We start from the raw sequence: 13,061 nt of genomic DNA, 5'->3' as shown, positions 1-13,061 counted from the left end.
TGACAATAAGGAGAGAAATGTGCTGTTTTTTTTGAATTTGAGGAAATTAAGAAAATAATTTCCCATAAAAAATTCTCCCAGCGATCTAATCCCTTTCCAGATACCCAGTTATATATAGTGATATGAAAAAGTTTGGGAACCCCTCTTAATTCTTTGGAGTTTTGTTTATCATTGACTGAGCTTTCAAAGTCGCAACTTTTCTTTTAATATATATAACATGCCTTATGGAAACCCCAACAGAGATATTGCATCAATATTTAGTTGAACCTCCTTTTGCAAATGTAACAGCCTCTAGACGCCTCCTATAGCTTTTGATGAGTGTCTGGATTCTGGATGGTGGTATTTTTGACCATGCATCCATACTAATTCTCTCCAGTTCAGTTAAATTTGATGGCTGCTGAGCATGGACAGCCTGCTTCAAATCATCCCATAGATTTTCCATGATATTCAAGTTGGGGGACTGTGACAGCCATTCCAAAATATTGTACTTCTCCCTCTGCATAAATGCCTTTGTAGATGTTGAAGTGTGTTTAGGGTGATTGTCTAGTTGAAATATTCAGCCCCTGCACAACTTCAACTTTGTGACTAATGCTTGAACATTATCCTGAAGAATTTCTTGATATTTTTTCACATTTGATTTGATTTCATACAACTGAATACTGCTTCACTAAAAATCTTTGTTCCGAAAACACCCTATTTCCTATATCACCCTATGTTATCCTTTTCGTTGAAAGTGGAGTAAATTATTATGCAGGCTGAGAGGGGGTTCCCAAACTTTTTCATATGACTATAGCTTTGCTTGAACACAGCTAGCTGCATTATACACATTCTCATAGTTACATTTTTCATTTTTTATTGTATTCCTTTCAATAACATGTTGTGTTAGAAGCATTATCATTCTTCCCATCGAGATAACTGCCCACAGATAGTGGCATCACAGCATTGTGGGAAGCATTGTAACGCCTTGGCATTAATATAATAGATCACAAACCGCTTTATGTACAGTATTCTAAGTTGCTCCTGGTTGCATACTCCACATGCATCATCCATTTGGGTCGTAGAAAGGGTAAAGTAAGCATAACACAGCATAGCACATTGAGTTAATCAAAGTCATAAACTAAAGATAGGATTTCTATTTTCTTCCATTGAATTTTGTTTGGTACTTCAGCATCAGCGTGTAAAAGTTCACTTGTGTTTAGAACAGGTTACACTTTAGTACATATGATCATTTCAATCTGTCCATTTTTTTTTTTTTTTTACTCACTCTCTGAAGCATGGTCAGGCTACTGAACCTTTAAATAATGAACGGCCTTGTGAATTGGTGTGTGAATTTGCTCTCTTTGCTGAAGTCTTCCATAATTTCAGAATAGTTTGGTGAGAGATGTAAAGGAAACTGGCTTCTACAGTGAGTATATCAGCTGTTGTTCTATTCTTATTGTGACTATTGCTCTATTGCAGAATTTATGGGATTGTTTGTTTTATTCCTGGCTTTAATGAATGAATAATCAGAGCCATAAAGGGAACTACCCATCTATAGATCCATCATTTTCCTCAGGTATATAGATGATGATTATAACTGGGGAATAATAATCTGCGAGGGGCTATATGATACTGCACATCTATTACCAAGCAGCAGTGCTAGTCCGTGATATAAGCCTGCATAATTCCATTATAATTGCATCCTCTGTGTTTTTTTTATTCAGTCAAGCTCATGGCAATATGCTGTAGTAGTTACAGTACACAATATTTCCAAAAATGTCAAGTAAAGTCAGGTTACTTCACGCAGCCTCTACATTCACATTGTTCTGCTGCCCTTGTCATAAAACACCTTTGTTTTGATTGGTGTGGTAGTCGCCTTTTAAATAGATTATTAACAAGATAATTCCAGTGTGTAGCAAAGTACCCGAAGTTGATGCTTTTTTTTTTCTCCTTGTGGCCAACACAGTCGACATTTTGGAGAGATGAGAAATATAGTAATATAGTATATATATATTTTCCCAACCTTCTTACCAGGAATTCTCAGCACATTATGATTTGGTAATAGAAGTCGGGAATGTTTAGCAATGGCAGTTAGCCTCTACTGCATATTCAGTATAATTGAATATACAAAGCATAGGCTCTGCATTTAGTGACCACAATTTGTAGTGAGTAAATTTAGGGCTAAACAATCCCATTATAATCATGTTGACCGTAACATTTATTATTAAGTATGGAATTCTATAACAAATACATTTTTATTTTGTGTGTTTTTTAACTGTTTAACCTATTGCCCTGTAGTTCGCTAGTTTTTTACAGCATCGGTTTGGTTGCTAGGGTCTGAACAGAGCAACAGGCAGGGGTTCAATTGACAGATTGGGAAATAAATAGGGGAGGACGTTAATACAAATATTGAATCTGAATCCAGCCTGAGAATGTTGGGGATCCCTGACTTTGTTGGCTACAGCAGCCCAGTAGCATTGCAGGTTTCAGGTGAAAGAGAGGCAGAATAGAAATGGAAATCATTATAAATCCACCAAAAATATCAGTATCTCGATCATAATTACATGTAGTTCTAACATAAACATAAAACCATAGCCCTTCCTAAAGGAGAAATCTGTCTCATATTATTCCCCCAGAAAAATGAAGATTATTTAAGTTCTTATCTGTGAAGGTGTTTAATGCTTCTATTGCAAACAGGATATTTGACAAACAACATGTAACAGAGACTCATACCTTATTAAACAACGGATCTTGTAAAGACTGTGAGTTTGAATAATATGGGGTGATATTTGAAAGTTTATTGGATTTTCTGTGTTTTTTTTGGTTAAAGGAAAACTATACCCCCCAAACAATGTAGGTCTCTAGTAAAAGATACTGAGTAAAACAGCTCATGTGTAAAACCCTGCTTCATGTAAATGAACAATTATCATAATAATATGTTTTTTTAGTAGTATGTGCCATTGGGTAATCATAAATAGAAAATTGCCATTTTAAAAAATAAGGGCCGCCCCCTGAGATCATAAGATTCACTGTGTACACATACAAACCACATGTAAGGTCACATGAGCCAATTAACAGACAGAGTTCTGCCTTTTGCTTCCTCACTTCTTCCTGTTACAGTTAGTGTTGTAGTATTTCTGGTCAGGTGATCTCTGAGGCAGCACAGATAGAGTTAGGAAATGGTGGTTCAAGGCAAGAGATGTAAAAGGGCAATATTTATGTAAATGTATATTCCAGTTTGGTAAGATTCTTTAATATGTCATTCAATTTAATATAAACTATCTGTTGCTTAAGTATTCATTTTGGGGGTATAGTTTTCCTTTAATGTAAGACCATAATACAGCTCCTATCCAGTTCTGCAGGACCAAGGACAGGGCAAACTTGAGTAAATAGTATATACATAAAGGGGAATTGTTAATACAGTAACAGCTTCATTATACTAGGGGGTGATTATTTCAACTATTCATTGGAGGAGTAAAGGCAGAGGAGAACTTGATAAAAAAAAAAAGAGTTCTCCTTTTGACCAGTGGATAAATATGCCCTTTTGTCTTTCTCATTTGCTGTTTATCACATTGAATTCTTTATTTGTTTCTCGAAAAAACAATATATTCCTGCTGCAAACTGCTTAAGCTGCCCATACCTAAAGATTCACTCTGGCAAAGTTATCAGGCAAAGGAATCTGAATGCAGGTAAATCGTATATAGACTGATATGGTGCTTGTTTATAACTATGACCGTTCCCCTTTAACCTTTTCCTACACCAGAGGTCACAGTGTGTGTAAAGAGTGAGTTAATACAGAGCGAGATAGGAATATAGAGAGATGGATTATAGGTAGATGTACATATAAATATTTTAACATATGGTTAGATATACATAGCTATAGGTAACAATATATAATAAAATGTATAATGCCTATATAATGAGATGCATTTCAGTAAATGGATATGTACAGGTAGATATGCAGAAAATGTAGATAGAGAAATATATACAGAGCTGAGGAATTCCAGTAGGTTATGAAGGGTGAGCAAGGAACAGGTTTTTTTTGTCATTAAATGGAGTGGAGTTTTGCCCTCCTCTTATGGTTGACTTAATAATACGAAATAGCCTGTATCTTATTTACTGGCCTATATAGTTGATAATCCAGGCTGTGAAACCTTATAATACACTAACCTATCTTTAACATATGGGGAAATATTGCAGGCAGGGAAAGCAACTTATGCAGATTTTTTGTTGCAGGACATTTTTTTTTTTTTTTTACTGTTTCCATATGTTTGGTGTTTTACAAATGAGGAGTTCACCTTAAATTGATATTTTATTAGTGGTGTTCTAAGACACTGCATTTGCCATTGATCTGTTAGTATGATGTAGAGAGTTTCTCCATTTGGTCTTTATTTTTTTTGTTCCTTGGGTTCCTAAAAATATTTTCTACTGCAGCTTTTAAGTTTGGAAACTGAAATGTTTTGGTTGCCAACTAGCAACTAGGTAGTTGTGTGAATGACAGTTTGGATTTTTTTGGGGATATTGTGTAGTAATGTGCAGGCCATGAATTTCCCAACCTGGCCCCTCTCAATCCAGGTCAAACCTAGGGACATTTCTACCTGCACCATCAGAAGGGGGTGGCCTTGGCACAACGCTATGCCACAATTGATTGGCAGTAGGACAGGGAGACTAAGTGCATCACACTCTTATGCCAGGGCACACTGTGCTCATTCTCAGGCTGCGGATAAACACAGAATTCCTGTGCCATGTAGTTTGTCCACAGTAACCCACACACTAGTGAAGATCGGGTTCAGCTGAAACCTGTGGGATCTGCAGGTTTGGGGCAACAAGATGAGTCCAAAGTTCAGGCAGGACAAACTTTAAGCTGTTCTCCTCCCCCTTGGTGTCTGATACCATTCTTATTTTAATTTTCAGAAAGGAATTTGTAAGGTGCAAACCATAAAGTAGAAGGGACCTGCAGGCTGGTTTGTGTGTGGGTTGGGAAGTAGTGGGTTACAATTGGGTTTGGGTTTAACATTTTCTGACCCTCTCATCACTACCACACATGCAACCCTCAGTCCAGATCCAGTCAGTATTGGGCCAGCCTGTGTATCACTATTGCCGGCATTATGCAGAAAACCACATGGTTTTCTGCAACCTTATAGACTGGCCATTAAAGGAGAATTCAACCATAAAGTTGAAAAAACCCCGGGCAAATGCCTCTAACGTTTTTTTTTTTACCCCTCGGGTGCAGATTCAGGAATCGGCGTTCACGGGCGCCATCTTCTGCTGCTTCGGTAATCTTCTAAATGAGACTGGAGCTTTGGCAATTTTCATGAGTTTCAGCGCATGGGCAGTTGTGGCAAAACAGAAAATTGCTCCAAATCTGCACCACGCCGGTCTCATTATGAATATTTCCAAAAAGAAGATGGCGCCCGTGAACTCCGATGCCTGAATCTGCACTGAGGGGTAAGTAAAACGCTAGGGGCATTTGCCCGGGGTAACACTTAGGCTGGCAGGAGGAGGGAGGGTCTATGTAGGGTAGAATAATGTAACCTCATAATCCATTTACCCAATACTTGATTTTTTGTAATAGAACCAGGTTGGGAATAAGCAGAATAGGAAGCCTAGTAAGAATAAAAACGTAAAGACCAAATGCACAGTTTATTTCATAACTTCCATAGACAAGGAAAATGTTAAGGTGATCTCCCTAATGCCCACACCTTTAAACAGGTTAGTAAATGAAGCCCATTCTTGTAGTCCTAGTTCAGCAGCCGCTGACTGACTACCACTGCTGTAACGCCTACATTTTCAACTATATGTTGGTCCATAAACCATATGCATTTGACGAAGGACTGTAGTCTGAAACTGTTGTTTATACTTTAATAAATATCTTGCTGATTTAGTGTATGTGAGTGATGTGACTTTTGTTTGTACAGAAACTTAATGCTTCTCTTACGGTTTCTTTATATTTATTTATTTTTATCTCAACCCGCCCCTGATCCTAACCTGCAAAATGTTGCCATTGTAGGGCCCAAACCCGACCCTTACCTGCGTCATCTCGTTCTGTACACTACTTACGTGCGCAACTCTGGTTCCACTAGCCTATGAGTAAGTGCCCACTTCAGGCTAGAGTCCTGCGCGGGTCCATTTTATGGGACCCGACCTGCAATCCGCAACCCGCATTCTTACCCGCTACGCGACCCTACCCGCAAGTACCTTATCCGCAACCCGTGACGCGCTGACCATCAAGAACCATGAAGTGCTGTCATTGTAAACCGGAAGTGACATCATCGGAAGTAGACATGATCAGAAAAAAAGGAGTAAAACAGGAAGTGCTGTCATTGTAAACCGGAAGTAGACATGACCAGAAGAAAGCAGAGAATATCGATATTGAGAAGACTCGCGGCCCGACCCGCAGAACCGCCGATCCGCGGGTATATCCGCACCTGGAACTTCTAAAGGCAACCCGCAGGTTTTTGCGGGTAACCCGCGGGTACCCAACCCGCTGCAGGACGCTACTTCAGGCACAAAATGCTTTAGGCTTACTTATGTCCTAATAAAGACTTTTTTTACTTTCATAAAATACCTTTGGCTACTGCTTTACCTCTTACTACATTTGAATGCTCCATATTTTCCCAAAAAAAAATTGGCAAACCCTTGGACTGGGAGTTACCTTGGTAAGAACATCTTTTAAGAACTTTTATTGTTTGATTTTTATGTTTTTTTTCTACTTTTTGACCTTTGTGAAAGAATGGAGCCACACACCAGTATTTATATGGCTCCTCTGGTTCCAAGACACAGATTATTTGGGAGCAGTGGAGGAGTGTACTTCTTAAGTCTGATCTGCAATGGTTGGGCAGATTTTAGTCTGAACCCCCACCCCAACTGATGGTCAAGCAGAGGGTCCCTGCGGGTTTCAGTTAAACCCGCACATCACTACTCTATATTCATCAATATTGCTATACTGTGTGATAACTGAATGGCTGGAGATACTAGTAACGTGGGGTTATGACTTTAGTAATCCATACCTCCCAATCCAACCATGGCTAGTTAACCATTTTAGGTTTGAGATTCTGGACTGCCTCGTGATAAATGGTACGATTGCAAGGTATGTTTATCTAGTGCAGTCCCATTCAACTGTTTCCATATATATTGGGTCATTTATTCACTGCACACTATGCCCTTATTCATTTAGTTGTTCATTATGCCCTTATTCATCCACCAAATCACTGTGCCCTTATACATCAGATTGTACATTATACCCATATTCATCCACTTTGTCACTATGCCCTTATTCATCCACCTGTTTATTATGCCCTTATTCTACCTGTTTCCTATGACATTATTTACCCACCTTTACACTGTGCCCTTTTTCATTCACTTCATTCTACCCTTATTCATCCAATTTTTTTTACTATGCACAAATTCATCCACTTTTACTCTATGGCCTTATTTATCCATCTGTTCCCTGTGCCCTTATTAATCCAATTGTACATTATGCAGTATTCATCCACCTGTACATTTTACACCTAATTTGCAATGCAAAGTGCAAAAATCAGCTGTGCCCATTGCATGGGGCATTGTGCAAATAGGCACAGAGACCTTTGAATCCCTTTGATAAGACAGGGTTGTAAATTACTTCTTATAACTTTATTCAACAACCTTCACACAATGCTTTTATTAATCCAATTGTACACTGTGCCCTTATTCATCCTCCTGTACACCATGTCCTTAGTAACGAAATTGTACACTGTGCCCTTATTCACCCACCTGCACATGGCTTTACTAATCCAAATGTACACTATGCCCTTTTCACTCACCTGTACACCATGCCTTTACTAATCCAATTATACACATGCCCATATTCACTCTCCTGTACACAATGTCCTTACTAACCCAATTGTACACTGTGCCCTTATTCACTCACCTGTATACCATGCCTTTACTAATCCAATTATACACATGCCCATATTCACTCTCCTGTACACCATGCTTTTACTAATCCTATTGTACACTATGCCCTTATTCATCCTCCTGCACATGCTCCCATCAGTTTCTTTTCTCTGCACTGACAGGTATTGGTCTGTTTGCAGATGTTCCACTCCTTGTTCCTGAACACAGACTGAGGCTGTCAGCGCAGGGAATGGAAGGAGCGGATGGCAGTGAATCCACACCAAGGTACAGCCCAATGTGCCCTAAACTTAAGTGCTCTCTGATGGGAGTCAGGACTACAGCCTGACCTGGGGCTTAAAATGGATAATGAGGCTGTTTTATGATTTTTAGAGCACTAAACTGGGAGTGCATACCATATATAAGAGGTACATGTGAATTATACATGTGTCTTGCACTTGTGAGTAGATGCCAATGCATCTGTTCAGCCTGCTCTGATAAATTATATGCAAGCGCATATAATTGCAAGTAAAATTGCATGCTCTAATGTCATTATTACCACTGCACACTGTAATTAATGCTATTGTCACTCTGAACTGTTATAATTAGCTTGCTTATTGGCAAATCACGGGCAATTATGCTGATCACAACATAGTAGACTGCAGCAATAATGTTTAGATTAATTCTCAATCGATAAATGCACCCCGTCCGAAGTGCCAGTGGGGGTCCCCGACCGCTGTCGCCTCATTGATGCTATCCCCAATGTCATGGTGATTGTAGTGGCACTGTGGGCATACGTGGCTTCAGGCACATATGTGCAGGGCAGAATGATGTGACGGCCCTTTCTTGTTTCCTATTGGTTACTATTTTTATTCCATTACTGCTGCTTTGCGAGAGGATTTCCCCCCCACACTTTTACTTTCAGAGTATGAAAAACGGAGCTTGAGCTACTATCAGCACAGAAAATCGAACTTCATAAAATGTTCTATATAATCCACAAAACCAACTTTGCCAGTTATCATGACATATACTATGGGAATGAGAATAATTAACATCCACTTTAATGAGGTAACACTAATCTTCCACAGGCAAATGTGTCCCCCAATATAATGCTGTGGGATGAGGTGAGAAGCAAGTGGCATCTATCACAGTCTTTCCATTAAATGAACAATCTGCAGACTGGTGCCACAGTATTTACTTTATGATTTAATAATTGGCAAATGATGGTGTAAGGAGAAGGAAAGATCTATTTACTTGAGGGGGGGGCTTGGTGGGGATTTGGTTGACCCACTTTATGGCAAAGGTTAAGGAGAACCCTCCCTGCTAAAGTTTATATGCAGCCATTATTCAGTTAATTCCTCTGCGCTATTTTTCTCCACACATTCAGGAAATCCTTCTGTTCTTGGGGGCCTAGGCCCATGTGATCCATTAGTTGGCCCTTGGGTAGAGTCGCCCCAAGGGCCAACACACAAGTAGCCTACAAATAAAAGTAGCAGAGATGAAGTTCATCCATGGGACTACTCTGTTTTGATATCCCAGGTGCATTTTAGAGTCATTTTCATATTGTGATTTTAATGCACAAAAATCAGCTGTGCATATGTCTTGTGTGTCCATAACCAGCCCAGCAGATATTGTATGGATAGGTTCTTACAACAGGAAGATATACATTGGCTTTTAGTCCTTAACAGCATGACTTTACATACACATTTCCTGTACTGCAGGTCCCATGCCTTCAGCTTTACTGCTAGATCCCACACTAAAAATAGTTTTTGTACCCTTAGACCCACAACACATGGTAAAATTACATGCATCTTCCCACTGCCTTTCTTCTCCTTGCTAAAGAAAACTGTCTGAAAATGCTCTGCCTTGCTAGTAATGGGGATCACGTGAAAGGAATTTCTTATTTTGTGTGAAAATCACCAGTGGGGGACGGTGACTGATCTGATGGAGAGATTGCTTCCAACTCTGACCAGGATGTGGAAGAATCCCTTAAACATTCCTCTGATTCCATTGACTCTCTAATTTCCTCAGTTTTAGAGACTCTTCACCTTCAAGAAGCAGAAGTTTCCACCGATTCCTCTAAGGCACTATTCAAACGTCATAGTAAAACCTCTCCAGTTTTCATTCAACAGGAGTGGGACCCGAAAGGCGTTTTCAAACTAACCGCTGCTTTCAGAAGCTCTATCCATTTCCGTGTCCCAGCACTACCAGTCCCTGATACCTCCTCCTTCAAGGACTCTATGGACAAGAAGCTTGAGCGGCTTCTCTGTGCCCTCTTTACAGCCTTGGGCACATCCCTGCGCCCCATTTTGGCAATGGCCTGGGTGAGCAGAGCCATTCAATCCTGGTCTGATTCGCTTCTCAACGATATCTCAATTGGGGCTCCACGCCACGAACTTTCCCAATGGGCCTCGCAGATTAAGGAGGCTAATAATTTCATTTCCGATGCTTCCCTAGACGCAGCCCAGGTTATCAGTAGATCCTCGGGATTGGTGGTCGGAGCCCGCAAGTCCTTATGGATGAAACTATGGTCGGCTGATTTTTCTTCAAAGAAATCCCTAACTGCCATACCGTTCAAGGGTAAACTTCTTTTTGGCCCTGACTTGGAAAAGATTATTAGCCAAGCTACAGGGGGTAAGAGCACCCTCCTACCACAACCTAAGGCACGTCCTACATTTCGAAAGGGAAGATTTTTTCGTGGCCCCAAACAAAAAATGCGAGATCCTCACCTCTAAGGCAATCCTTTATGGCATGCGGACGCTTCACTAGTAAGCAAAGACCTTCCTGGCAGAACAAAAAGCACACTCCTAAGTCCGGGGACAAGTCTACCTCGGCATGACGGTGTCATTACACCTCCAGCCTCATCAGCAATTGGAGGGAGGTTAAGTCTGTTCACCGACGCTTGACTCACACTCATTCCAGACGCCTGGATCCAAGAAGTGGTGACTCGAGGATACCATCTCGAGTTTTCATCACCTCATCGTTTCTTCATGTCCAGACTCCCGATAGAGCCAAACAAGCGTGCAGCCTTCCTGGAGGTCATTTCCAACCTTTTTCTCTCCAAGGTGATCACTCCCGTACACCCAAAAGAATGTTTCAAGGGTTACTATTCAAACCTATTTGTGGTCCCTAAAAAGGACGGGTCAGTTCGTCCCATCCTCGATCTAAAGGAACTGAACAAACTCATTCGCCACAGGCGTTTCAAGATGGAGTTCCTCAGATCGGTCATTGCAGCGATGACTCTGGGGCAGTTTCTGGTTTCTCTCGACATAAAGGACGCCTATCTGCATGTTCCAATTTTCCATCACCATCAGAAATTCTTGAGATTTGCCTTTCAAAATCATCACTTCCAATTTACAAGCCTCCCCTTCGGGCTTACATCAGCCCCCCGGGTTTTCACCAAGATCATGGCCGCAGCCATGGCGGAGATTCACAGTTTAGGCGTCTCCATCACACCATACCTGGACGATCTGTTGATCAAGGCTCTATCCCTTCAGGAAGGTCATCACTCTCTCGATCACCCTGACCAAGTTGCAGGAGTTAGGTTGGGTTCTGAACCTAACCAAGTCTTCATTGACACCCAGTCAATCCATGGTGTTCCTGGGCATGCAATTCAATACTCAGACACAGAGAAAATCTCTCCCCCTGGAGAAGGCCCTCCATCTTCAACTGCTGGTGAAATCACTTTTGCAGAAACGACAACACACTGTCAAGTTTTGCATGAAGATACTGGGAGTCATGGTCTCCACCATAGAAGCAGTACCGTTCACTCAATTCCATCTCCGAGATCTTCAATGGAACATTCTGACAACGTGGAAACGACGATCCCTTCTCCAAAAGATCCGTCTTTCTCACAAAACGAGACTTTCTCTGCACTGCTGGCTAAGAATCAACCATCTTACATCAGGCAGACTGCTGGGAGACCCGCACTGGCGAGTTTTCACGACAGACGCAAGCCTGTTCGGCTGGGAGCTGTTCTCGAGGGCCAACCAACACAGGGAGTCTGGAGCTCGGAGGAAAATAAATTACAGATCAATCTCCTAGAGATTCGTGCGATCTGTCTAGGTCTCCTCCATTGGCTTCTAACAGATCAGGCTGTGAAGATTCAGTCGGACAACGCCACGGCTGTTGCTTACATCAACCACCAGTGGGCAGAAAGCCATTGGGTCATTCTCTCAACCATATACATTCCAGGTCTCCTGAACTGGGAAGCAGACTTCCTAAGCAGACAGGCAATAGACCCCGGCGAATGGTCGCTAAACGACAAAGTGTTCCACAAGATAACACAGAGGTGGGGCATGCCAGAGGTGGACCTTTCGGCGACTTGTCACAATCGAAAGGTGGAAACCTTTCTAGCTCAATACAGAGATCCCCTAGTCTTAGACGTCGACGCTCTCACGGCAGATTGGCACTTTCATCTGGCATACGCCTTTCCACCCCTTCCTCTCCTGCCAAGGATAATCAGAATGCTGAAGACAGAACAGACAACCCTCATTCTCATAGCTCCAAGGTGGCCTCGACGCTCCTGGTTCACAGATCTCATCAATCTGTCAGCAGCAGAACCCTGGACTCTGCCTCCTCTACCAGATCTTCTTTTGCAGGGTCCAATCCAACATCCAAACCCAGCATACCCGAACTTGATGGCTTGGCTCTTGAGACGCAGATCCTGACTAAGAAGGGGTTTTCCAAAGCCGTAGCGCGCACAATGTGCGCTGCAAGAAAACCAGTCTCAGCCAAGACATATCATCGTGTTTGGTCAATTTACCGTCAGTGCTGCAACCTAAGCAAGGCAGTTTTCAGGACCTTTTCAATCCCTAATATCCTAGAGTTCCTCCAGGAGGGGTTATCCAAGGGTCTGTTGCTGGGATCTCTCAGGTCCCAGATTTCTGCTCTTTCTGTCCTCTTCCAGAAGCGCCTAGCTCTATTGCCTGACGTCAAAACCTTTATGCAGGGAGTTGCCCATGTGGCTCCTCCGGTACGACCACCAATTCCACTCTGGAACCTCTCCTTAGTACTAAGAGCTCTTCAACATAACCCTTTGAACCTCTCGGATCAGTGGCTCACCTGGAAGACCGTATTTCTTTTGACGATTGCCTCAGCAAGACGTGTTTCTGAACTCAATGCCTTATCATGCAACCCGTCCTTCCTGGTTTTCCATCACGACAGAGCGGTTCTCTGAACTATTCCTTCCTTCCCAAGGTCGTTTCAGC

At 41.7% G+C, this 13,061-nt stretch overlaps 1 protein-coding gene across 1 annotated transcript in view; it reads left to right on the top strand.

Annotated features, from left to right (window-relative positions):
* The first annotated feature begins 7,562 nt into the window (after positions 1-7,562).
* Positions 7,563-13,061, top strand: part of il2rg.L (interleukin 2 receptor subunit gamma L homeolog) — a 47,202-nt gene continuing 41,703 nt past the window's right edge. The window contains exon 1 of the mRNA XM_041572686.1: positions 7,563-8,139. The gene's annotated coding sequence lies outside the window, so the exon portion shown is untranslated. The remainder of the gene's footprint in view (positions 8,140-13,061) is intronic.

Source organism: Xenopus laevis, chromosome 8L (genome assembly GCF_017654675.1).
Source record: "Xenopus laevis strain J_2021 chromosome 8L, Xenopus_laevis_v10.1, whole genome shotgun sequence".
In the NCBI taxonomy this organism is placed as follows: Eukaryota; Metazoa; Chordata; class Amphibia; order Anura; family Pipidae; genus Xenopus; species Xenopus laevis.
Note: the sequence above shows the minus strand (reverse complement) of the source record. Positions and strands in the feature narration are given on the sequence as shown.